Source organism: Falco peregrinus, chromosome 2 (assembly GCF_023634155.1).
Source record: "Falco peregrinus isolate bFalPer1 chromosome 2, bFalPer1.pri, whole genome shotgun sequence".
In the NCBI taxonomy this organism is placed as follows: domain Eukaryota; kingdom Metazoa; phylum Chordata; class Aves; order Falconiformes; family Falconidae; genus Falco; species Falco peregrinus.
The window spans coordinates 2,903,562-2,929,801 of NC_073722.1; the positions used below are offsets into that span (position 1 = coordinate 2,903,562).

A 26,240-nucleotide genomic window follows, 5' to 3' on the forward strand; every position below is an offset into this window, starting at 1 on the left:
AGAATATTCATTTATCTTTCAGGAAAAGGAAAACCAAATCGGAGTAAAGGCTTCTATTTCACTTGGCTGTGATTCTTAGTGCTTTCACTGAATACCATAATTGTATTTTTTATAAAATATTTTTTAAGTTATTAGAAAATAGTGGAATAGTCATTATATCTTTACAAGAAGTTTTACTATGTTTTAATGGGTAACAGGAAACCTGGAAAGAAGAAAGATGTTATGTTTGTAGTGTCAGTGTTCTGAAAGAGTAAACAAAGGTACAGAACTGGTTCATGATAAGTGATTTCCTGGTTATTGCATTTGTTTTTTGCAGCCAGGGTTAAAAATAACGTTGGACACGTGTCATCAACTATCATTTTTAAGTCTTCATTCTCTTTCCTGAAAACCCTATTCTTTTTAAGAGCTGTTAACAGTCTCCATTCAAAACAATGCACAGTGAAGTTACTGTGTATGTTAAGACTTTATATCCTTTGTAGATGAATTTTAAACACATACCTGTTGTACTATTGAACATAAAAGTAAATGCGTTCCGGTTGCTGTGTTTATCACCAAGGGATTGATTTGGGAAGTTTATCTTTTATTAGCTTCCATTTTGGCTTCAGATTTTATTAGACATCAAATAAGTATTGTTGGAGGGAAACAGGCAGTCTTGCACTGAGAAGCAGAGTGGGATGTTGCTAGTTGGCGTTTCTGGCCTAAGGACATCACAGCCTGGGGCAATGTCTGGACAAGATCATAAAAATAAGCCCTGTAGTATTTGGAGGGGTCTGTAACAATCAGTGTCATTACAGAACTGTACTATTCAGTCTATTTTTGGTGGTGGGTTTTGGTTTTTTGTTGTTGTTGGTTTTTTGGTGGTTTTTTTAACTTAATACTAAATCTCTACCTGTGAGGTATCAAAACCAATTATACTAATCATCCACCTCCATAAGTTGTGGTACGATGAGTTGAGATAAAAATCTAATTAAACTTTTTAAGGATGCTTAGTATATCTCTTTATTTAATAAAATTATCTCCAGCAATTTTGGTGTGTATATAAATTGATGTAGAATCAATGGTTCGCTGTTTTTTTAACGGAAGAGTCAGTGGTATTGGGAGTGGGGGACAGTGCATGGAGGGATCAGAAATCAGACTAATCTGCAACATGAAAATCTTGGACTGATGTAAGATGCAGCGTTTTAGGAAAGGCTTCATAACCTTTCCCACATCAATTTCTTCTTATAGGGTGGTGGGTTTTTTTGAAGATTTATTATTTGTTGCTGATGGTCTGTTGTACTTGAAAGCAGCAGAGACCTTCTGAAGGATCTCTACAAATATTTACATAAAATGCAAACTGCATCTCTCCTGATCATCGCAAACTTGTTTAAACTGGCTTCCTGATGGCAGTGTGGTCTGTGCGGCGAGCAATGGTCTTTCTGCATGACGTGATACTATTATTTTTTGTAAATATGCTGAGGGTGTTCAGGCTTTGTTTTCTAATTTGTGTAATTGAAATGAGATTGGGAGTGAGCGGGTGGGAGCACATAACCCTACCGTGACAGTGTTTATTGAAGTAGTTGAGTTTCTTCCAAAGAAAACCTGGGACTTGTCTTGCGGAGAAATCGATAGGAAGAATTAGGTTTTCATTTTAGAGCTTTGTGGTACCTTTTTTTTTTTTTTTTTTTCTTCCTTGATACTAGCTTTTATTTTTAACGGGGAAATATGTTTGTCACCAAATGTTATGGCATGATTGAGCCAAGGCATACCACTTGTCTGTAAGCAGTGAAGAAATACTAAAGATGAAAACATCTGCTAGATGTAGAGGTGATATTTTGTTCCAACATGGGGACAAATGCATTTTCAGGGTTCATAGGAGTTGCTTAACAGACAATATTTGATCTTGGGTATGAAGATCCATATTCTGCTTAATGGCTTACAGGTCTATCCCTTGAATATTTTTGGATAAAAAGGGAGGACTCTGTTGCTTTCCTACAACATGATACTGAAATATTCTTGCCTCACTACCAGTAAAGAAATCTTGTTTTGTGGAAAAAATCCTATTATGCATAAATATTTTAGGTGGCTTTTCAGGAATATATTCCAATGTCTAATGCATAGACTAAAAAAAAAAAAAAAAAAAAAAAAAAAGGAAGAAATGATAGCGAAGCAATTCTGTCCCCTTCTTTCCCCGATTCTTAAAACATCTAGAGGCCCAGTTATAGTTTATCCTGAAAACTCGGCAATTCTAATCCATTTTGTTTAAAGAGACCCTTTGAGGATTGCTCCAGTAACTAAGGTTAACTTTTATTTGTTTTCTGCATTCAGTTATATTTTTTGCCTGTGTAAAATACCCTATGACTTGAAGGAGATGAACAGCGGGGAACCCATTATCTAGCTGTCTCTTTAGATTACTATTCTTATGCATACTCATTGTTTAACTAAAGAAAGTTGAATACTAGAAGGGATATTGCATTTTCAGTATGTTACGCAATACTGTAGATGGTTGGCTTTCATTGAATCAGTAGCCTTATATTCAGAAATAAAGAGAAAGCAACAGATTATACTGTAATCAAAACCTCAAAAAATCAGTGGGTTTGGATGCTGCCTTGGAAGTTTTCTCAGTGGGAGTATAATTGAAAAAACAGTTTTAAATACTTGAATGGGCAAATTCTCTGTATCCCCTGGAAAAGGAAACATGAAATTTTGGTAGAAATGTCAGAAAAGGATACCATCCACCATTACTGCATTATGCTAGTAAAATTACTCAAACTTTTTTCAGTTTTTGTATCTTCCATGTTTTAAAGTTCTATAAATTCTGATCTTTCTAATGCCTGGTTTTGGTGGGTTTTTTTTGGTTTTTGTTTTTGTGTGTGTTTGTGCGTTGTTGTTTTGGTTTTTGGGTTTGGTTTTGTTGGGGTTTTTTATTATTTATTTTTGGTATGTACATCTCTCAGTTCTATTTGTGTGGTGTTTCAGGTATTTTTCCTCTCCAGTAATTTGCTATATTATCTTTGGTAAAATGTGTAAAGAATTCTCTGTAGTTCTCAGCTCACCCTGAATCAGAGCCAGGGGAAGGGGTGGGAATAATTCATGTGAGATTTTTGTTCCTTTTTTTAATAGTACAGATTTAGCTACCAATAAAAAAATTAGAAAGATTGTTATCTCAAGGTTGAAGAGTCACAGTGTGGACATGAAAGTGCTTCTCCCTTGATTTTTGCATCTCTAAAATGTGAGGAAACTGGGTAATCCATTTTGTTTCTACAGAATGCATTTTACTTCTGTCTGCCCATGTAACCCATCTATTTCTGGTGCTTGCACAGTTCAAAACCCTGTTGTTACATGTAAGCCCAGTGTACGGAAGCACAGGCCCCTTAAAAGGAACACTACAATAATTATAGAAAGTTTATTATTTAAATATAGTAATGTCAGTCATTTTGGGGACATTGCTTTTATTTTACTTAAAAATGTAAAATAGTGTATTCCAATTCACTTAGGTGAGACTTTTGTAGAGCAATAACTGATAAAAAGATCCTGTGATACTATTGAACCAGATGAGCTTTGAGATGAGTGCATGATGCGTGTGGATTGGGGGGGGGGGGGGGCGGGGATTAGCTTTTTTGCATAAAAGAAGCATTGTTAGCATGGAATCAAAATTATGGCGATAGTCTGGAAGATATGCTTTCAAGGGTTACTTTCACAAATGAGGGTCATAACTAAAAGGCTCTTCAACTAGCACAGAACACATTAAACTGGAAGAACAAACAAAAAGCTGGTGTTGGCAGATCAAAGAAAATGAAAACATAAAAGATACTCTTAGAAGATCAGTTGGCCTTAATATCAGAATTGTAGTAATATCTTTTCTGTCTTATTCTCTTCTGGTTTACCACTTTCATGTATACCTTGATTATTTTAGCCACTGGTATAGTTTCCTTCAAAACGTTGTCTGTTTGCTGCCTGGAATTTAATGGGATAGTGAGCATTCAAACTTATGAGAAGATACTTGCATTCTTGTTTGAGAACAAAGTGTTATCAGTCTTAGGAGAATTAATTAAGTTCATGTTCTAACGGGAATAACATTTTTGGCTGATTCTCTTTTACTTTGTTCAATTAACTCTAGCAAAGGTAAACCAAACATTGAGGAGTGTATCCAGCACATATAAAATGTACTTCTCTGTATATATGTAACTATACGCACAGGGACTTTAGCACATGATAGCTGTAGAAAGTGAGGTGATACCTGGCTGTTTACTAATAGTGCATTTGTTCAGATCAGTCACAACGTGCATTTCTGTACAATCAGTAATTTAAAAGGTTTCAGGTGTAGGTGCTTCTAGACTAATAAGGACCATCTATGGTCTGAAGATAAAATTGAATCTGTCAACCCACAGACCATTCTTTACCTCTCTCCTTTTCTTTTTCTGTTTTTTCAACTGAAATTCTTTCAAATAGATAGTGAATGAGAGGCCAGAGTAACTGTTCTTGCTGTGTTTTTTTTTCTTTCATAAGGCTTTTTCACTCATTCATTTGACTGAAAATAGGTCCACGCTATAAACAAGATAGTCCAATGTGTAAGCACTTTGTATCTTTTGACATTCTGATGAACTTACTACTCATGCAACTGGCTTTCTGCATGTGACTTGGGCTAGGTGCCAGCCTCTACGTTAAGCACAAATGTCGTGTGTAAGAGGGTTGGCCTAAGCTTTGATAATTACAGCTGCGATTCTGGTCACGCAGGAGTTGAGGGGTCAGGCTTGAGATTGTAAAATGCCTCTGTGAGACTGTAGCCTATGTCCTGACTAAAGCTGGGCAGACGGTCACTCTTCTAGCAAGGGAACTTTTTCCTAATTAGGGGGCAATGAGCTGCTCCATTACAGGGAAATCTGTGTCAAAAAGACTGAAATGAAATATAATTAATTTATCTTTCTATCTTGAATTAAGATGGCATTAAGCTACCACAGAGCTTCTACATAGCAAATAGAAAAAAACACCCACGCAAACAAACCCCCACCTTGGGCGGTCCCCAGATTTTTAGGAGAGAGATAGTAGGGAAAAGCGCTGGTCCAAAAACCATATATGTAAATAGTAATAAACTCATATAGTGAATGTTCTTGCTCATAGTTTATGCATGTAAAAGTACATTTTTGCTATTACAAATAAAGTCATTCTTGTTTAGCACAAAATATTTTCCTCTTGTCATCGAAATGTAGACTGGAACATATATATCAGTGAAAATTTTCAAAAGACATTGTTGTCGGGAGCACTGCTTGTTGTACCATAAAAGCCGCTGCTGGCTGCAAAACTGAATGGGACACAAATGTATTACTCAAAATATTACCTATACAATTTAAAATTAACATCAATTTCTGCTTCCATTAACATGTACAGATTAGCATAAAATAAACTTTGCCTTAAGAACTGTGAGGTAATTAACACAAAAAACCAAAACAAAAAAGATTTCCATCTTGGGAAAGGCTCTAAATGAAGATGGCTGGTGGCAAAGCAGTAAAGCAAGCATGATATATATTTTGTTATGCACTTTCCAGGCATCTACTTTGGGCCAATTTTTCTTTTTTTTTTTTTTTTTTTTTTTTTTTTTGGATGGGGGAGAGGACCATTTGCTGGGCAAGGCAGGCCTTTGATTTGCTGCATATGAATATCACCGCAGAAAAAAAATTAAAAAAGCATTATTTCAGATTGCTGTAGTAAAAATACATTTTAATTGCTGCCTCCCTTCTGCAAGCCTTTTGTTACAGAGTGGCAATTATGGGAATCATGCTACAGTGTGTGTTAGTTGTCACTTTTAATGCTTAGCCATTAGCTACAATGTCAAGTTAAATTATGAGATTTTGATATTTTTCAGATCATCTGACACTGCTTTTCCTCAAACATCAAATAGGTTCACTATTGCAGAATACCCAGAACAGTCTACAATTTTCCTCTTTTTTCTAAGTGGGGAATATTTTTACGACCGTATTCTGGTGGAGAGCACTTTCCTGTTTAGTGCAGAAGGGTTTTTTTGGTGTCAAATGGATAGAGAATCCTATCAAATCAAGGGATCATAAAAGCTAGTTACTTGACACTGTAGTATAAAGTATAAGATGGGAAGTACAAAACAGTGGCTTTGCCTGGAGAGCTCCTAGCACCTCTCCTGTACCAAGGTCCTGAACTTCACCAGGAAGCATGAATAAATCCCCTGCAGTCACTAGAGACAGATTTATTTATTTCTTCAACAAATTAGTCCAACAGCTGGACATTTTAGAAACTATTATACCTTTCTCTCCTGTTAGTAACAGGAAATACTGCTTGTGTGGCATTCAAATGTGTGGGTTTGCCTTGTTCATAGTATGTAGCCTAATAATTTTAAAGATAACCTCAGCAAATATGCAATATGCAGTTCCAATGATTAGTATTACATACAGTATATTTTAAAATGAATCAGTATAACGCTGCATCAGCATTTCAAAGACTCCTCATGATTACTAGGGCCACAGAGGGGAGAATAAAGTGTGGAGAAGGTAATTAGAATGACCTTGCATTACTGAGCTGGTGAGTGGTACTGGATCTTTGTCCGCAGGTAATGCAGTTTTTCTGTAAGACGCTGCTTATCAACAGCGTATGCATACAGATATCAATGAAAGTTAGTGTGAATACCTACTTGTGAATATAAATAACCAAGTATTGCTTATATTTTCCAAAAGATTTACAGTTTAACTGAGCTATTAATGAAGTATTTATTTCTTATCCTTATTTTTGTTTTCAGCATATTCTTTAATTATTACTATGTTAACAAGATTTTTACGTTAGTGGTGCTTTAAATTGGGCAGTGTGCCTTCTCTAACAGTTAATAGCAGAATTCAGGTTACAATTCACTACTATGTGTTTAGGTTAATAATGGTTTATAACTTACCATGCCTGAAAATTTCTATAGAGGTAACACTAGATCTTGGTTATCTTTAAAATAGATTATTAATATACATAATCTACAAATGCTTTTTTGCTTCTTAGTTTGCATTTTGTTTTTAGAGTTAGAGAAATGCTAACATTTGTCTTAAGTGACTTGTTTAAAAGTAGCCTACAGAATGCTGGCAGCCTTCTAAAATACATGTAAAGGAACACTAATTTTAGTTGGGCATTGAGTTGTATTTTCTCTTTCCAGTATTTTTTGCCGTTTACTGGTATTGTAACCATGGTAAGCTATGCGGAACTCACTGTGAAGTGGTCTACTCAGAATGTGCCAGGTTGTCTGTAAGCAGCCTTGGGACACGAACGTTTGCTTTGCGACTACATAATTGCTGCACCAACATTTATTTACCCAGGATACGAAGTGATGTAATAATTGTGTTAAACCTTACAGTTTCAGAATTATCAATCAACTTATCTGTTGACCATTCATTAAAATTTTTTTTGTTTGTTTTTTTCTTTTGGTTTCAGGTTTTGTTGGGTTTTGGTCTGGTGTTTGTTGGGGTTTTTTGTGATTTTCTTTTTTTTTTTTTTTAACTTCTGATCGCTGTTTGTATATTGACTCAGTTTTGAATACATTAATCTTCTAAAGAACAATTGGACTTTTTGTCTAAAGTACATTGTTTAAGATAATTGTCTAAACCAAAACTGATGTGGCCTCTGGTAAGGGATTTTGAAAATTAAACCTTGTAGAATGGATTAAATAGAAAAAAAATCCCACTTTTCTTTCTCTTCATGCAAGTGGATTTATGTTAGCCCACTTCCTACCCATATTTCACAGTCTTGGCGGAAATGAAGTATCAGCAATGCAATGCCTAACACATGTTTTTATGCATTTGTTATTTTTTATATATTCTATAAATGCATATTTATATATAATGTATTCTGTATATTATGTAACTCACGGATATAAAGCTGTCTGCTTTATATCCGTGAGTTTTCAATGCTTTGTACATTGAAGATCCATGTATACCAAATAACTTAAAAATATTACCTGCATAGGAAAACTACTAACAAACTCCCAAAGTATTTCAATACATAACAACAGCAGTTACCAAGAACAAGAAGCTGCTTCAGCTCCACAGAAGGAAAAACTAATTGTCAGGTAGAGGGGAAAAGGTCTTAGGAGACAAATACATTGCTAAGGGCAGAATTTTCACCTCAAGTCTATGGAATTCTATGGAGGATTAATGTATGTCCCAGTTTCAACAAGCTCCTCTGGAATTAAAAAAAAAAAAACAACAACACAAAGGAAATATTATTATAGGCTCTTTGGAAGAAGAACTAAGCTAAATATGAAGTCTACTGAAATATGAGGTCCCTGTCACAGGGTGATTTCATCCTATGAGCTGGTGCAGTTTACAGGGAAGGGAAAAGATCGACAAACTGCCTAGCTTTTCATTTGCAAATAGTTATTGAGAAAATGCATCATTTTGACAGTCTTCTGATTTTATGCTAAATGAAATGTTCACTTGGGATTTATCATCCAGTTTAAAAGATTTAAAGGCTTACTGGAATAAAAACGAAACCAAACAAACCCCACTTAACTGTAGAATTAAATTAGTTTCAAATAAAGCAAAAAGTAATGTTGTGGGTATTTCATTTTGACTATTACAAGTTCCATTACACATGCACTGGAGTTATCTTTGTTTTGTATATCTCACTGGTCAGTTGGTGTGCTGAATAGGAAAATTTATCATTTGTAAATCTCTAATTTAAAATCTATTTATGAGGAGACCGGTGTTTACAATACAACAAATATAAGCCTCTTCTCAAAGTTTTCAAGTAACTATTGTAAAGGGTTTTTTTTACCACAATTTAAGTGGACATGTCTAGGCTTGCAAATGATGTATAGAGCAATCCATTTCTCTTTCCTTATGTCAAACAAGGTGGCATTATGGTTTGGCAAGGCACTGTACGCATAGAGGTAAAGACCATCTCGAGGTGACAGTAACAACTGAAGAGGAGCCACTCCTGTTAGTGGTTGTAACCTTTTAACGGGGACTTGTCCTCGTTGTCATATTTGTTCTTTTAGCTGGTACTGTCCAGTACTACTTATTGCACCAACTCACACAATTGTGGAGCTCGAGCAGCAAAATAGTCCTTGAATTGCTTCAGCTGTGATTTGAACCCCTGTTGAAATGTTCCCGAGTACATTTCCCTGCTTCCTGATCTCATGTGTTGGGCATTACAGGAAGACTAGATTCAGATTCACACCAAGTCTTGTGGATTAATTATGAGATTTGTGAGAAAGAAATGTCAGAGTTTAAATAGATTTTATTTAATTAGATTTTTGCAGAAAATATATACACAAATTAATTCCCCAAAACAACAAATTTGGTTCTTTTCTTCAGTGTATATAGACTTCTAGTTTTACTCAAAACTGAGAAACTACACAAGTTATTTGCTTCTACTGTTTAGTTGGCTTTCTTTAAAGCAAAGTTGGAAGAAAAACAGTGACTGAAATCTAAATTTTCTCTAAAAGTATTTCAAATGTCAAGGCTGTTGGGGTTCTAGTACGTAAAAAACCTATAATAGGATGTATGGGTATTAATTAGTGCGAGCCAAGCTACAAAATCAGGTACCTGCACCTGTAACACGAAAAAGAAATGTTTTCCCCTAAACTCAAAATACTGTAAGGCAAGTATTATAAAGCTTAGTATAAATGCAACATAGATCTCTACCAGGTGTTTTATTAAAAAGACACCTCCTAGACTATACTAATCCATTGTCTGAACTGCAATCTTGAGGTCTTTTCTTCTAAAACCAGGAAACCACTTTTTTCTTTCTTGAGACTTAATCTTTAAAAATCATCATGCTAGGGTACTCCTGAGTTCATGTTTGTTACACAACATTAAGTGCATTCTTTTGTAATCCTTCACTTGACACATTCAAGAATTTCCAACAATCAATTCACTATACTACACTTAAAAGCATGTCTTGTAATGTAGCATATTCCAACAGGCATTAGAAGAAATGTTTTCCAGGACAATTCAAAACTACATTCAGATGAGAAAACTAAGAGGTATAATATAGTGTAGTGTTATTTTTCATGGCTGGAGATATTTTTTTATTATTTTTTTTTATTATCAGCTGAAGTGTTCTGGGAATCTTAGAGTAACTATGTACTAGTAGAAATGATTCGAGGAACAATGAGGCACATACTCATAATTGCTGTCCTAGTTTTAAATTATTTCACAAGAATTCCCCAAGGACTCATATTGCTTTTCATAGTTTTAATATGGAAGTGGTCCTTCCTAAGGAAAAACTTCTAAGTATAGACAAATTAAACTCCTGTTCTCTATTACTAGCTTGTTTTGCATCCATGATTTTAACTTTTTTTTAATCATCTTGAAAAATTCCAAACTTGCATGACACAAAGACAACTTTTGTGAATTAATGCTTTGTATGGTACCTTAGTTTTCTCTTCTTTGCATTTATTCTCTCTTTGATATGTGGTGAACTCCATAAAAATGTGATCTATAGGTGAATTAGCAGGGGGGAGGAAGTAATAATTTTAAAATCCTACAGCTTCTTTCTGATGGCTCTAAGAAATACAAGAGGAACTGGCAACAACCCTATGATCTGAAAAAGCATTTTATCAGCAGTTTGACGTGGATCTATGTAAAGAATTAGCATTAAAGCAAAGTCTGGCTTTCTCCTCTAAGAAATCAATTACGTTCTTTGGCCACAGCTGTGTAATGGCTAGAGATGAGTATGGCAGTGTTGCAACCTGGTTAGTTTGAAAAGGACGAGAAATCAGGATACAGATTTACTCAGTGTCTTTTATTGGGTAGCAGTTCTGCCACTGGTCTTCTGTCCATCACTGTTCAGAATTCACTGAAGTCTTTGGCTTCACTAGCTCCCCCTTTTCACTCTTTGGTGGCTTCAGACTGTAGATTACTCCAGGACTTATGGTGAATATCTCAACCCAGCCCCAAGGTTTCCTGTTCCACTTATGTCTTTCAGCTATGTGGCTAACTCTGCTTAAGAACTTCTGGGACCTACAGAAGGGTAGTAATTTCCATTGTAGAAATTGCACTCATGAAAACCTGAAATATGAAAACACTCCGTATTTCATATCCAGTGAGGAAGATTTTCAGAGGTTTTGAATTCTGAAAACAAAGCAGACGCAACATACTGGAGATTAGTCATTACACAAGCTAGAATGACTTTTGGAAATATATTAAAAGCTTGCAGGACCATATTATATTTTCAAATTTGTGATGCTTTACAAGCCTAGGTAAGCTTGGGAATTCTGTTTATTACAGTATGCTCCCTTTACACAATTTGCTTAATAATAGATTGTGCAGATTTTCAGATCACTTTCTTAAAACCTGGAATTGAAACTGATTCCACTAAATATGACTTAAATGTGTTTTGTGTTAAGTTTGTTAAAGTAAGAATATAAAAGTAGGAGCACGGAGGTCTTGCTAAACTCCAGGTACTCAAAGTGAGAACAACCAATATGTAAATTATTGAGTTTTCAGGTCAAATGAAGCTGAATGTTTCTTGAAGCAATTCGCATGCAGATTGTTACAGAAGGCACAGATTCTGAATTAGCAAAAATCAGGATCTCAAGTTAGCACTCTATTACTCTTCAAAATCAAAGAAACAATAAGAACTATTTTTTAATAACTCTAGCTGTGTAGAAGGAGTGTTAGGTGGTTCTCTTTTTTTAACAATGCAAGTTCTAAAGAAACATGTTAAATAATATGTTCATACTTTTCATATTTGGTTTCATATTTCTTCTCATTGTTAACCTACATGGATATAATTCTTAATGGTTTTACATACTGCAGTAATATTGGTTCTGCAAAGTAGACCAGAAAAGAACCTTGTTGACCTTTCTTTTTGATGAGGAAGTTAATAGTTAATAACTTTGACAAGTTCTATCTAAGTGTACATGAATACTTCATAGAGCTGAATGCAGCTCTTAATCTTAGAGCTATTGTGCCAAACTTTCTGCAGAGCAACTTCTATATTTTTTTAAGGATTTTGTCAATGTGAAGACTGAGTCTAAAAACAAACGACAAGTGAGGTGACTTTTAAAAATATTCTATATTTTTTTAATACTTGCAAGTTGTTAGTGTTGCATACTGATTCATACAGATTGCTTCAGAATTCTGCTAATAAAAGATTCGGGGTGACTATTTTTGATGTAACAGCGTGTAACACTTCTGTAACATGTATCATCCTTTGGAGGGTGGGGAGAAGTCTTACTTTCATGAAATACAAATACTGAAAATATCCTAGGTAATGCTAAACTGAGGTCTGACTCAACATCTGTGGGTAACGAGTATTTGCACTAATGCAGTATGCATCGCTTAATGTACAATGGAGTTGATCTAGACATACAATATTATTCCTTAAAATTGTCATTTTTACAATTGCTGTTTCTGATTTTCTTTCAGTTGTTTGCCATGCAGTTCCCAAATGTATGCTGTCATATCTCATTTTCTTTAGCAAGTGAGGGATTTGAGGTTTTATGAGTTTATTGATCTCTGATACAAAACTATACTTTTAAACCAAAAAATCCCAATATTTTTTTTCTATTCAAGGCTATGTCCATGCTTTGTGTGTTATCCGATAGGCACTTAGTAAGGTTTTTCACTTAAGAGGTAGGGAGAATCCTTCAAGGAGCCATATATTCCATGTCTGAAGAAAATTGATTTGGTATAAAAGCAGGTCCTCACTGAAAACAAGCTAAATAACTGGCACTGAATATTCTGGTTTGTGTGAACTTGTTAGCAGTTGTTGTTTGTGTACTGTTAAAGTTTTTCAAACCAACCTAACCCCTGCCCGCCCCAGCCCAAATACAGTAAGGATTTTATGCAGTACTTCAAAAAGAGTTGTGTGATTACCTTTTCTGGTTTTTTTCCCCCTCCCTCAATTCTCCACTTTCCCAAGTCAAAGAAAATATTAATTCACCTTTAATATGTAACAGTAATCTCTTTTTAGAGACACAGATCTATATTTATCACTATGGATGCAGACACATGATCAAACTATAACAGCTTAATGAGCTGCGAGGCTTAGGCAACTGTGGTAGGTGTTGTGGATGTGCCTAAGAGAGGTTTCTGATGGACAGAAAGGGACATTTCAGAACACACACAGTCAGAAATGTCTGCTCCCTGCTAAGTTTCAACTAAGCCAGTTCTTGTTATGCTGTGAAACTGATGGTGTTGTATCAAATTCTTGTGTTTTGCTGTTGGTCTTGCTTTGGGCGAACACCTACTGCTCTGTGTTTGTTTGCCTGTGTAAAAACCCACATCTGTTTACTTTGAATTGTTAGGAATTGTTAGTATAGGGTTTTCTTTGAAGGTTCAAACTCTTCTGGAGCAGGATGCATCCCTTAAGAATGCAACCACCCTTTTCCTACTCTGTTATATGCAGCCTGGCCTTTTAGGGGAGTAAGGGATGCTTGGGAGCATCAAAAGCTCCCTTTTATTTTTAATTTTTAAAAATTTTTATGTTTTTTTTTAAATATTTTTTATTTTTTAAAAGAGCCTTTTATCAAAAGCACTGCATGGCAACACCTGAATTCAACCTGCAGCTCTCAAAACATGACAAGCATGACAAGGCAAAGAAATGCTTTTTGGATACACTGGTCATAGGAAGTAGAGACTTCTGCGCAGGGGCAATCTATTATTTTGGGAAACTTGCCTGACGTTAGTTTTACAGGGGATACTAGTAATTGCTCACAAAGCAACTGTGACTTTGGGGGCTGTTATGGCCAACAGAATAGAGTGCTGGAATCAAGTAACAGAAACAAGACAAGTTAAATGGGAGCCTGTTAGCTGTGTTTTGGGGAAAAAAACGACAGAATCCAAATTTAGATCACTTTATTTAAAATGGCTACTGGGACACTTACTAAACTGCTCTTACTTTATACATGCTTTTTTTCAGGGATCCTGCTTCATGTGCATGCACAAGGATGTATGCAAAATGTGCTTATTCTAAGTTTAATATTGAAGTACTGTATTTGGGGTGGTATTATCTATATTAATTGAAAAGTTAACACCCACAAAATGTATCATTTTATAGCTAGAGAAGACTAAATTTGTTTTCTCACTGTGATCTTACTCATTATTCCCTTAATCTGTGATTCTCAGATGAATTAATAGGGTTTTATTTTAAGAATGGGAGCATAGACCTCTGAACAGGGGCCCTGGGATAACTGAGTCTTGGACTTGGTTTTCTCTGCATATTTTCACTGATTTAAAGTTCAAGTATAGTTCTAAAATACAATCAGATTCCTCAGGAGATATGTACTCCTACCCTTTGAAAAGGGGGTTGTACTTTTGAAATGAAGTGGTATAAAAAACAGGCATTTCTTTCTAGTATATGCAAGACAATCTTATTCATAGCTTTATAAGTGAACCCATGAAATGTAAAGAAGGAATTCTCCAGCCTTGTTAGTTTTGTAACCTCCTTTAAAAAGGAAAGGGTCTTTTCCTTTTAGATAAGCATGCCACACTAGTAGTTTGTTTTGGGTTTGTGTAGTGAAAAGCAACTTTTATTTTGGGAGGTGTAATAAATGTTAATTTGTTTACTGTTTTCTTAGCTCTGCAGAAATTGAGGCTAAACTTCCAGGGTAGGTTGGGTATATTGCTGTAGCTCAAGGAAGCCAAGCAATAAAACAATTGTATACACTCCTTACCTGTGAAATTACTGGCAGTGTGCTTTACATTAGCACAAATTAAGAGCCACAAGAAGTAAGTTATTGCTCCTACTCCAAGTCTTTCCTTTCTGTGCAGTTCAGCCTCCGTGGAGGGCAGGCAGAACAGCTGGGTGTCTGCAAATGGGCTCAACAGGAGCAATCTGTGGCTCAGCGCGGTGCTGCAAGCGTGGTGTGCTGTGCCGAGGCCAAGGTTCAACAGCAGGCTGAGTCTGGCTTTAGGGCTCCCACTCTAATCAAGAATGTTGCAGCTACGCGATGATAAGCACTGATCCAGTACAAACATATTCTGCTAACTCGACGGTTTTCTGGGAATTTTGACAAGTTAATGTTATTGTCAGGCTTTATGCCAGATTGACTATTATCTGTTCTACTATAGCTGTCGTGTAACCAGTGTAGAGAATAAAGCTATCACAGACTATATTGTCTGCACCATCTAATTTGAGGGGAAAAATGCAGTTGTGTTCTCATGTCTAACACAAATCAAATCTGTTCTGCTTTGCACAGATCCAGTATTAATGGTTATGGAACTGTAGCTTGAGAACATTTATTTTTTTTTGACTGTGTTCTGGCTAGGTATAGGCAGGATGAACCTGTCCTTGCAAAATACCTTCAGTGCAGTGTGAACGTACATATGCACATAATACAAAAGCATGGGGATGACATAACATTCTGCACATTTGAGTGGGGACAGAATGAGTAGTGTGGCATTCATTGTAATTCACTGCCTTTAATCCTGGGGGGCTTTTTTGTGTGTTCATCGTACGTAGCATACGTGTGTAGTCACAAAAAATATAATGTTTGGTAGGTAAAAATCAGAATGAAAATATGCTCATTCATCTCAACAGTTTAGAAATTAATACTTTAAAAGCATTGGGTTCCCTATACTAGTAAAGAAGTACTGGGAGGGGAAAGGCAACTTTTATGTTGCAAGAGATATTTTTTTATATATATCAATGCAGCATAACAATATTTAGATAATACTGTGGGGATCAGTAAAATAGAAAATTCTTACCTTTAGTTGCAATTTGTTATGTTTGATCTAAAGGATAGTACACTTTCCCTTCTGTTTACATTCAATTATGCTTGTGTTGCAGACACTACAGCTATAATGCAATGTTGTGTTTACCGTCCAAAATGATACATAACCGTATAACATGTCACGCTGAGTCTTTTAAAGTATCAAATTGAGTCAAACATGAACAATCTATTTTTCCTCAGGTAGTAATGAGATTTACAGTGCAATGTAAGTTACAGAATGGTGGAATTTTCTTCTTAATCTGTACACAAAGAAGCTAATAGCTATGACTGAACTGAAAGTATGTAAAGGTTGTAAAGAAGATTCCTCTAAGCAAAAATTATGTGATGGTAAGCCAATGAATGTTGCATTTTTTGTAAATATTTTATGGAAAGCTCTATTAAAATGTAGATACGTAATTTCTTGTGAGTACAACATGCTAAGAAGTGATGCCCCGATCTTAAGGATGAATAAGGGCTTTATTTTCTCCATCTCTCCCTAGCAATTTTGAGACATCAGATATGATTTCAGCTTTAATAATTTCATTCCTCCGCCCCGCGCCGCCCCCCCCCCCCCCCCGTCTCCTCTCTTCTTGCAAGAAAAGGCCTCAATGAAATCTGGTTTCTGATGTCACTTTTCCACTTCTTCTCTCCCCTTCCTTCCCTCTGTAGTATAACCATGGCTTACTTGCAGTTTAATCTTTTTCTTTCCATGATTTGCTTTATTCTACCTTGGGGGACAGGGATGTAAGAAGAATGGCAGCATGATGGGGAACTGAACTGGTAGGACACCTCCTGAATCGCCTGTGGAAGTTACAGACTACTGCAGCCTTGTAGCAGTCTAATCTGTTCTCCTGGTGCTCCTGCCTTGAATTTTTCTAGACTGAAATAGGAACAACAAATTTAAACACTGTAAAATGATACGCAAGTGTAAAACCACACTTGCATAAACCCATGCATGTATATATACACACACACGTGTGTATATATATATTTATTTTCTTCCCATGTCTGGAAAACCATTGTTATCATCATTTATTTGTTTTAGCATTGGTAAGCATGCAAATCATAAAATCACTGGATTTGTTTTTCTCATCCCATCAAAACTTAGTGGGGTTTTTTTGTTGTTGTTATTTATAATATCTAATAAACTCTTTTAGTTTACTATTTTTTTTTTTCCCAAAATTCATAGCTAGGCATTATGCACAGCCATGTCTTGGCAGAGGAAAATATTTCATAATGGTTTTATGTGGCAGGTACAACTATTTTCTGTTGGTTAAAATTTGGAAACATATCAGCATCCATTCTGTATACTTGGAATAGAAACTCTTGTGTTTTGACTGAAAGGCAAAAGACTAGCATATGTATTTCTAGTTTCCCTAGTGTACTTTGTCTGCAAAACAAGAGTGGTCTTTAAAATTGCCACAGTTAAGGTTTCATGACTAAGTATGGGAGCTTCCAAAAGCTGTGATGTACATTTCATCATAACGTGATATAAAAGACTAAAGAAAAAAACCCAAAGGTTAGTTAAGAGCAGCTGATTATTTTTTTTTTACTTAATTGGCAAACTATGAATTAAATAGGGATTTGTTTTCAGAAACATTTTATCTCTTGCTGTGAAAATGTTTTCATCTTAAGTATCTGTAACATGCTCTTTGGTTGAAAGATTTACAGTAGATATCAGGGTCACATATTTCAATTTGTGCCAGAGGTCACAAACATATGGAGTGAGGGTATACTTTCAGTGGCTGGGGTTTTGATATATACATAGAACTCCATGATGATTTTTTCTATTGCAGTGCCCCCCTTACAAAGCCAGGAGAAAAAACCATATTTTGGCAAGTACTAAGAAACTTATTTATAGTAAATTGTGAGGTAACTATATCCTTCAAGAAGTAATCATGAGTACTTTTCAAAGTGGGTAACATTCTTATTTAGATACAAGAGGAAAATACTATTAAACAAAAGAAGAAAAAGGCTTCCACTGAATCAAAGGTAATGCATTCATAAATATTTGTATTTCTTTAAGGAACAATCTCTATATATAATTTCTCAATCTATAGTAGTACAGGGGTAGACAAAAATACATGGAAAAATCCTGGACACAGACCTTTGAAAATAATAAAAAGTGTAATCTGACCATTTCTTTGTTGTAATATAACTACAGCAAGCCAACATATGCATTAATGTCTTGTGCTTTTAATGAAAGAAAAAAGAAATTGGGAGAAATAAATGATAAAACAGCATGTATCAGTATTCAACATAATGTTTTACAGCATCAATAAGTGAGAAAAATCTTGAGGCTTTCTGATATTGCAAGCATGCCTACATCCACCTATCAGCAACCTTTACAGTCAAACCACATCACACCTGTTTCAAATAATTTCTAATATGACCAATATAAAAAATTCTTTTGCATGTAACTTCACAATTTATTTGTACAGTAGATGCATCCTAGCATTCTTAATTGAGTTTTGAATGGTAACCATGTTTAGATGTGATGTCTCCAAGGCACTCAAATTTCTCATCTATAGCTTTTCTTGTCAAATATATATCTTCTGTAAATTCAAAACCTGAGCATCTGTAATGTTTTATAAAACCTTTGTGAGGAATTTTAAGCACAGGGTGTCACTTACACTGAGCCTTATTATCTAATGAGCTTTACATTAATAGAGGCTATGTTGATAGGAACATTATTGTTGAAAATTGTGTTCCTCCTGATTTCTGCATAAATAGCTACAGTGAACAGATAGGTAGTATTTTGATGAAATGCTTCCCCTGCACAGCGCGTTATGTTGTTTCATTGTTGCTGTTGAATAAACAGAAGTTGTAACATGGCCAAACTACTTATGAACTGAACCATATCGACAATGGCAAATTTTAAGAACACTGGTAGCTCAAGACTGATTAGGAAAGGTGGTATGCCATAACTATTATTATGAAATTAGTCATATATGAAGATATCTGATACTAGTAGTAGTAGAAGAATCTAAGTGACTCTTAACCCATTGGTTTCCCAAGTTTTCTTCCAAATATGCCATTTAAGGATGTGTTTAAATATATATGTATATATCTTTGAAGCTTTTTTTATAATGCAGCTATCACTGTCATCTCAACTGGAGGGTTCTTTCACTAAATGCCAGCTCTTACATAGGAGTACTTCAAGTTGAGAAAAAGTGCTAGTGTTTCTGAAGTATTGTTTTACCTTCAGAAAAATGTCTTCAGATTTGTTTTTCTGTTATTGTGTGTATTGAACCTGATGTGATGCGAGTCAGATGAGTGTAAAATATATTAGAAATGAATAAACTATAGCCACAGAATTCAAAACGTTTTTTAAAAGTGTATGGGTAAGACAGCTTTTACTGCAGTTGTATTTATTTTTTCCCGAAACAGTTGCATTTTAGACTTAGCTTTATGAAAAACAGTACTGCTTTATATTCACAAAATTCAGAAATGTTATCAAAATTGCTTTTTGTAATCCTCTACAACACTGATGCTTTTACTAAAACACCCCGTCTATTTGTTTACTGGAGATTCATCAGACCAGCTACAGATGCTAGTTCTACAAGATCTTCCCTAGAGTAGAGTTTTAATTAAAACAACTGTTTTTACCCCAGCTGTCAGTGCAACCCATATAAAAAGCAGGAAGCTTATTTTTAGAGAAGAGTTTGAATGCTTAGCTTGTCCTAAAGTCTATAACCACACATAAAATGAGGCATTGAATTTTCTACTTCTCTGAATTCGTTTTTTCCTTAGCAGTTTGCAGTAACTTTGTTTTGCAGAAGTTGTTTTAACCCTTTTTAAAGCTTGCTTGCTTCGTAAACAGAAGTTCACAACACACATGCATTCCATTCAACTGGAAAATAGTTTGCAGGAAGACTCTAAACCTATCTTACAGATGGCAGGAGTTGTACAGCACCTTGTGCAACAATTTTTAACCCCTTGTCACTTTCATATGAAGTACTATTTCAAAGATTCGCATCCTTATAGAGTCAAACCATCCTTCAAGCTGGAAGTTAGTTGAATGACAACTTAAAAATGCAGGACAAAGTGGAAAGTAGCTTGGGGGGTGGTGGTGGTGGAGGGGGGAATATCATTTACCTGCTTATGAAAAGACCTGAGTTGAAATGAGTCACGTGATCTGAACCAAACCTAGGTAGCCTAATTCCTAAAATCCTTCAATCCCAAAATCCCTTCTGATCTTCCCCCCCTCCCTCTAATGCCAGCCTTCTGCTTGCTCAGCCCCAGCAGTTGCTAAGCGCCACAGGTGAGCTTGTCTTCAAAAGTATTTACCACAAAAATGAATTACTATAATGGTACTGAATACCTGTATTCTCTGACATCTTTCAACTGCTTTTACAGAGTTTGGCGTCAGTTCTAAAAAACCTGCATGAAAAAATTTCTAGTTATTTTGTCATTATTTTACAGCCATTTCAGAAGTTAAGAACTTTAAATAATTTCTCCTTTGCTATTAGTTTTTAATCTTTGACCATAGAGTATGGGTCTACCCAGACTCTTTTTGGTTCTGGGTTTTGGGTTTTTTTTTTGTGGTGGTTTTTTTTTTTTGTTTTTTGGTGGTTTGTTTTTTTGTTTGTTTGTTTTGGTTTTTTTGGGGGGTGGGGTGGTGAAGTTAGCTTAAAGGATCATTCTCTCATACGTTTCATCCTATTCTTCTTCAACCACATATGCCTGTTCTGCTGTTTTAGCAATAGATCTGTAGTTCCTTTGTAACGACTGCTCCGTGACAGCCTACGTGACTGATGTATGTCTGCCTTCAGTCTTCTTACCGGAGATGAATGGGAGTTGTGTGTCATCTATAAATGGTTTTCTACCCCTGTCCTTGGTCTCAGCTGCTTTAAGGCAGATATCTTAATCCATGCTAAGGAGGTTTTTAAATTATTACCTCTATCTGTAACAGCTGTGCTGACATAGCATGTACTTAGGAACTAGTAAGTCCTAATATAAAGGAGGAAGAGAGGGAAAGATAGTAAGGCAGAACATTTACACTGGCTTAGACTGCCGTAGAACTACACCACTTGTACAGAGCCATGTTTTAAAATCAATCAGTAATCTGGTTCAAAATACAGTGTTGTGGGGGTTTTGTGGATTGGTTAGCTTTTTAATTTGAGCACGTTGTAAGCTGGATAGCAAAATAAACTTGTGTATAGTTGTAGCATCTTGAGATTATGATAAACTGGTTCTGAAGACTGGTTTACAGTATCTGGAAGCCAAAATATTGTGGGAAAAACTGACTTTCTTTTGAAAAGGAAGGCAAAGAAGTTTGAATGACAGACTTCACACTTCTCAATGAACCAAGGCTTTTTGTGGTACCTATTGCTTTGAAAACCTGCTCAATATTTGACCCTACAAATGTTCTCTCAGAGTTCAAATCCTCTCTCTAGAAGACACCTGTAAAAGTTGGGTCTGTCCTTTGATGGTAAAGGATATTCTAAGTGTACACTATTCAGAAGCCAGGCTGTTTTACAAAAAGATAAAGATATTCATAGTCCTAGAAAGAGCGTGACTTGTCACCTAATTGTGAAGGCGCTCCTTTGTGTTAGAGGAGATGGATTTCAGTCCTTGCTTTCAACATATGCACTTCACCCAATAATTCAAACTAAAAATGTGTTTGCAAATTGTTAAAGACAACTAAAGCATTGTCTTTGTGTCCACTAGACCAGAGGCAGTGCCGGCACTGCAAACACTAAGGTACAAGATCTTACATGGTTGTTGTCCTTCAGTTCTGGGTCTGTTCTTTAGAGAAACTTTGGGGGGGGGGGGGGGGGGGGAGGGGTGGGAATAGTAATTTCAGTTGGGTTTGGGACAGGAATTCTTGGTAGCAGAACTAGGAATATATGGAATTACTTTTAATGTGTTTTGGTTGTCCAGTGACTTCAGGGACAAATTTTACCTTCAACATCTATTTTGGCATGATTAAAGTACTATATTATTGAAGGCTACTCTTTCTCTTTGGGTTACGTGCAGAAGCATATGCTGCAATAAGCCCAGATCCTTTCTACATCTCTCAAACTCCTTAGACTTCTCTCTTTCACAGTACCTTCGGGGTCCTACCCCTGCACTTTGTAAACTCCTGACAGTGTGTTTAGCTACTTCGCTTACGCCTTCACGACCAGATGGATGAGGGGAAAGTGTATTCTTAAGCTGCTTTGGGACCCTTCATGGACCAACCAGCAACCAAAGCACCAGAGCTAACTTTCAAGCTGTTCCTCAATAGGGACTGCCTCTTCAGCTGGTGATGTGAGAAACCTGATATCATAAATATTCAGTAATTATTAAAAATATGCAAAAGGTTCCAGACAGTTGTGGAGGGATTAAAATAAAATGATTGCAGAAGCCTTACTTCCACAGGATATAAATCCCAGCTTTCAAGCAGTATAAAACAAGGCCTATATTTTCCAACACAAGTACAGCTAGTTCCTCTTTATAAAATTAAGGTGGTCATTAAAATATACTTTTAAATACATATTTATCTTCTGTTGGAATCGCTAAGTTGTCTCTAAAACACATGTAAGTTTCTACTTTGAGGAAGGACCATGAAAGCCATTAATAGACTGGAATCTCTGGCTTGCTGTAGTGAATATCCCATTTTGGGGCTATTTCAGAGTCGCACCAGAACTCCTAGTATGAAATCCAATTTGTTGTGTAAAGGTCGGTAGGCAAATTCAGGCATTTTAGGGGAAAAGAGGAAAAATTCATTTCTAAGTTGTAAAATGAAGAAGCACACGCAGTGGGTTAGCTGAGTAAATTCTTAAGTATCGGTGCTTTCTAGACTTAATGTATTGCTACTAATGATACCTATATTTTTTTTCTAAATCCTGGCTATACAAAGTTTTCAAATGTTGCAGAAATTAGACAAATCAACCTGAAAGGCACTTTTTTAAAGTTTTCACACTAATTCTTAGTTTACGCTATTCTTTTAGTTTGGTTGTGTTTCTTAGCTACCTGCTTATCTTTGTGGAGCAGAGGACAGGCAGGGTAATTTGCATGATAAATATGGATAACAGCATTTCTAGACTAGTCAGTACTAGTCTATTATATGGATACAGCATTTCTAATATGTTGTGCTTAAAGGTTGCTAGAAATGCTTAGTAAGATCTGCCCAAGGGATTTTCAGTGGTTTAAAGTAACTTAGGGTTACCAAGAATACGCTTATGTCATGTTTTAGTAGTTTTTAGCGATAATACTTATACAAAGCTGTCCTAAAAAATTTTTGATTTTGACTTGAAAATTTATTAACACAAACCATGAAATAGCTAGGTATTTAGAGAACTGAAAGATTTTTTTAATAGCAATGATCTTGTTTTCAGTGGTTGCTAATGGATAAAGAGACGTACTGTGGGAAAGATTTCACTAATTCATAGCCATTTTTACACTTATACCTTTAGATATTTTGTAATTTAAATGCAACATTCAAAGTAACTTTATTATCCTTTAACTATATGAATGCAAATTTTGTTTTAGTGCGGAGAACAGAACATTTGTATCTAAGCTCCTTTTAAGTAGGGCAGTAGTACTCAGTTCAAGATCAATGTAGAGGAGACAGTCATGATATAGCAAAATACAAAAACATGAACGTTATGTAAAAGAGTTGGTAAAAACTGAGAATATAAGAGTTCTGATAATTTCATTACTAAGCTGCCTGTTTAATATTTTTTTTTACACCTTCAGTTTATCTGAATATTACAAGAGGATTTTTTCATATGTTTGCTTTATGTCCTTAGTTTTGCTTTCTAGGCAAATTTTGTTTGTGTTTTTTTGTACGGTTTTGGGTGGGTTTTCAGACCTTGTTGTGTGGTGCTTTTTTTCATTTTATTAGCTTGTTTTATATATTTTGATATTTTTTAATGTAATAAATTTTTTCTAATGCAATTTTTCTTGGTTTCTGCATATCATAGCATCATTTAGCTTGATTAGCTATGCTAGTTTGTGTCGTAAGATTACTTCACATGATTATCTTTATCATCATTTAGAGAATCTGATAATAACTATTTATGGAGACATAAACTGAAACTTCTAAATGTGGGGATCTAAGGCTAGGTCTATGGGCCTATCTACATCAGCATTTTCATTCAGGTGGGATGTGTGCTTGTGAATCTGCTCGCTTAAGACACATCAGTCTGTATCCTGGAACAGTCTTGGAGACCTTGCAAATGAAAGTGAGCCAGAAGGTGCCTTCCAGGGGCAGAGGAAATGTACTCCAGCCTCTGCTGGGCATTCACACACAGAACCAGGCTCGGATGGTCTGGGGTAAACCCTTGTGAAATGCACACAGTGGAGGCAGGGTTTCTTCAGCACCAGCTGTGAATGCATTGACCTGGTGTCCTGCTAGGTATAGAAAGAGGAGGCGTTTTCCCTCCCTCAGTTACAGACGTCTCCTAGGAAGGCTACTCTCTTAGTTAAAACAAGTGTTTCTGAATATTATCTCTTAAAAGCACCTGTAGCTATGGAGAAAATTGATTTATTTATTATTTTTTTTAAAGAATCTGGATTTAAACACGTCTATGTCTTTTGAAATGTTTTGCAGTATCTTACTGTACTGCTGTCAGTGGCCACTGGTAGAAAGTTGGCAACAGAACCATTACTAACTTCCTTTAGCATATTCTCCTTTGGCTTGTCTTTGGGCGGGGTGTAGAGCAGGATCAGTTATTGGGGGAAGCAGACAGCAGTGTTGCCCAGGAACACAGATCTTTAAATGGGATTCATTTAAATCAGTAGCTGGATCAGGTGGCACAAGTCTCTTCTATGAGTTTGGTTGCTGTCTCATTGGCTGCTTAATACAAAACTCATGACTAACTCCACGTGCAAGGGAATGGATCACAGGTAGATATTATTTTTTCTTCCTTACCTAGCACATATCAGCTTTACATCACCATGGCACAACTTTGAAGAGAGAATTGTGATCTACAGCGATTGCCTTTCCTAAAATTAGCCTCAAGCACGGTTAGGATTAGAGAAAGGAACTCAAACCTCCACAGTAGTAGGGAACTGCACCAGAAGCACTGTATGAAAATTGATTGTCAAAGCTGATAACTATTAAAAGAAGGAAACAACAATTTATTGGGAGTGGTTTTAAAGCAAACTGATAGCAGCTGAGCAGACCTGCCATCTAAGTCCTTGAAGACTGTATAAATTTAAGTGAACAAGGAACTGGGTCACCTCAGTTTTGTCTGCATATTCAGGCCCACTCAAAGTACCTGAACATTCTGAGATGGGTTGTTTTAATGTCTGCCACTGATATTGTTCAGGAAATGGTTTGCTGGGTCACTGGAAACTGGCACCAGCTCTAAGTTGGAATGCCTCAATGGAGAGCATGGGACACTGGCACCTACCAGATTTCTGTCAGGCTGCAGTGGAACTAAAACCTAAGTCTAATTTTTAGGTGCCAAAGTCATTTATGGATGTGTGTGTCTGTCAGGTGGAGTGTTGTAGAGAGAAAAAAAACTGTAAATGCAACTGCAATGTCCTCCCACCCCTAACCCTCCCCAAAAACTCTAAAACTTCTCAATTCACATGGTTTCCATCAAATGGGTACTGAAGATTGTAATGCCACAAAAGTGCAACTTCCCATGACAACCAGCCGCCCCCCCCCCCCAGTGGTGTGCACCTTCTTTCCTCACAAACACACCACCCTTTCTGATTTGATGTTTCTTTTATTTATACATGCCTCATGTTGGAGATAAGTATTTTTTGTGTGCCTGTGCTGTCCCTGAAATCCATGTGCTGATGAGAAAACACCCAAACCTCCACATGTACAGACCGTGGTGGGGGGTGTGTGTGTGTACCTACATATTGCACAGTGTGTGTCACTCCAGCTGCCGGAGGCTCTCCCAGTGCCTGGCAGGGAAGGTGCACCGAAGTGGACATGGCAAGGTCGGTGCTTTCTGCTCTGACAGGATTCGAACCAGGCTTTGTCCTCTACTTGTTTTTCTTCGTTGTCCCTTCCATTACAAATATTTATTATTCCTTTTGTTTTTTTGGAGATGACTTTAAAACCTCTTTGTAGACTCCTGGTTAGTTTTTAATCTGACCAAGGGTTGTAGTCTTCTCTAGCACTATAATTTTTGGTCAACTGCACTCACAGACAGTTCTGGACGTTCCTTTCACACACTTTTTACACTTGCACCCTTGCCATATCAGCTGCTATTATCCAAACCGTGTGGGTATCCCCACAGTGAACTGAATTTTTTTTTTTCTCCATGTGTTATATTCAGGAAGAAGAAAACTTTGAGAATTTAATTACATAAATATCAGGGAATTGACTGAACTGTATGGATAGTGGTGAGGGTAGATGAGCAAGAAGGCAGAAAAAGACCTCTGTATTTCAGTAGTAGAGACGTTTTTGATCTTTCAATTCTTTTTTTTTTTTTCATACCATACTGAGCCCTGATACCCAAGTCACCTTTCTGTCTCAGTTTTATATACCGCTGTCTACATTTCCAGTTTGTTTTTAGAGGGTTTTTAGGGTGGTTTCTTTCCTTGCAACATACTAAGTCTAGCCATTTTTCTTCCTTAGAGCTATTTGTTCACATCATACATAAAACAGCTGCAAGGATTCTTCTTGCCTTTTAAGGGGCATTTG

The 26,240-nt window shown here is 36.2% G+C and overlaps 1 long non-coding RNA gene across 2 annotated transcripts in view; it reads left to right on the forward strand.

The window, feature by feature from the left end:
• Positions 1 to 26,240, forward strand: part of LOC114010315 (uncharacterized) — a 631,839-nt gene that overhangs the window by 356,693 nt on the left and 248,906 nt on the right. The gene's annotated exons all lie outside the window — the stretch shown is intronic.